We start from the raw sequence: 1,508 nt of genomic DNA on the forward strand, positions 1-1,508 counted from the left end.
TGAGTTGGTTCTGACTCATAGAGACCCTGTATAGAGTTTCTGAAAAGCAGCTGATGCGTCCAAATCCCTGAACTTGTATTTAGCACTCTAATGCTTACAAGTTGGTCCTACAGCACCACATCAGAACTCCAAGATTCATTAAAACTTTGTCATTTCCCAAATACAAATGCCTTGGCCATACTTTTGAGAATTAATGAAATATATAGCAAAGTCCTGTGAATCATCAAAGATAACTAGATTGATAATTGACTTGCTCATGTACTCAACATATATTTATTAAGCTAATATTACCTGTCAATCACAGCTCAACTGTATTTCTGGAGATTCATAATCTCACTGCAGAAAATTGAGCAATGCCCACATTCTTCCAATTGCCATATCTCAAACACGTTGACAACACATTATGCTAAATTTACTTTCCTGCAAGATTCATCCAGAGAAAAATGACTACATGCTAATGCTCATTTTCTCCACACACCAAAAAGAGAAAATAAAAGCAACTGTTTCGTTGTACAAAATCCACTAGTTTGGCACTCAAAAGGAGACCATAGCTTTCTTTCTTTCTTCTAAGAATTATCAATTTTATTATTTTTTTATTTCCTTATTTATAATCTCTAAGCTATTACTTGTTGTTGTTAAGTACTGTTGAGTCAGATCTGACTCATACCAACCCTGTATAGAGGAGTAGCTGGTGGGTTTGACCTGCTTACCTTGTGGATCAAAGTCCAGTGCTGATCCTATTACTCAGGGATCAGAAAATGTTATATTATGTGCATATTAAAACTTAATCATTTTAATTGGAATATTCTAAGATTTATACTAATCAGAATGTGATTACACACATTTAAATGTTTAACCTTAGTAAAGAGAATGTTAGAGAAGCAGGAATTTTGATTTGTGGGATGTAAGCCTACTCAATACTGTTAGCATTGTCAATGAGACTGACAGCTTATATCTTGCTTTAATTTGGGGCTTTTCTTACAAAACCAAATACTTTACCAAAATTATTGTACCAGAGATTTCTCTCCCACCCAAAATGGAAAATCCTTTCTTTCCTGTTCCAGACCTGGCTTTCTGAATATGAATTTCAAAAGATCTGGCTAAGTTGAAGGTGAGAGGTCATCTTGTGACCTGATATTAATTGCTCTCAGTAAAAGGAGATTGGCAAGGTTCAATCAATCATGATGTTTGTTGAGCACCATCTAATTGGTTCTGACTCATACAAACCCTGTATAGAGAGAGGACCAGCTGGTAGGTCTAAACAACCAACCTTAATGTTAGCAGTCCAGTGCTTATCCTACAGAAAATCAATCTTCTCCAGTTTTCCTTTCTCTTCTCTTAATAAGGATCCCTGGTGGTGCTGTGGGTTAGGCATTGGGCTCAGCCCAGTTCAAACCCACAAGCCCCTCCATGAGAGAAATATGAAGTTGTTTGCTCCCATAAAGATTAATGGTCTTCTGGGGACTTGTGGGCCCAGAGTCAGTGACATAGCCATAGAGGACTAGAGT

The sequence above is a fragment of the Chrysochloris asiatica genome, unplaced genomic scaffold (assembly GCF_000296735.1).
Source record: "Chrysochloris asiatica unplaced genomic scaffold, ChrAsi1.0 scaffold00311, whole genome shotgun sequence".
Classification (NCBI taxonomy): Eukaryota; Metazoa; Chordata; class Mammalia; order Afrosoricida; family Chrysochloridae; genus Chrysochloris; species Chrysochloris asiatica.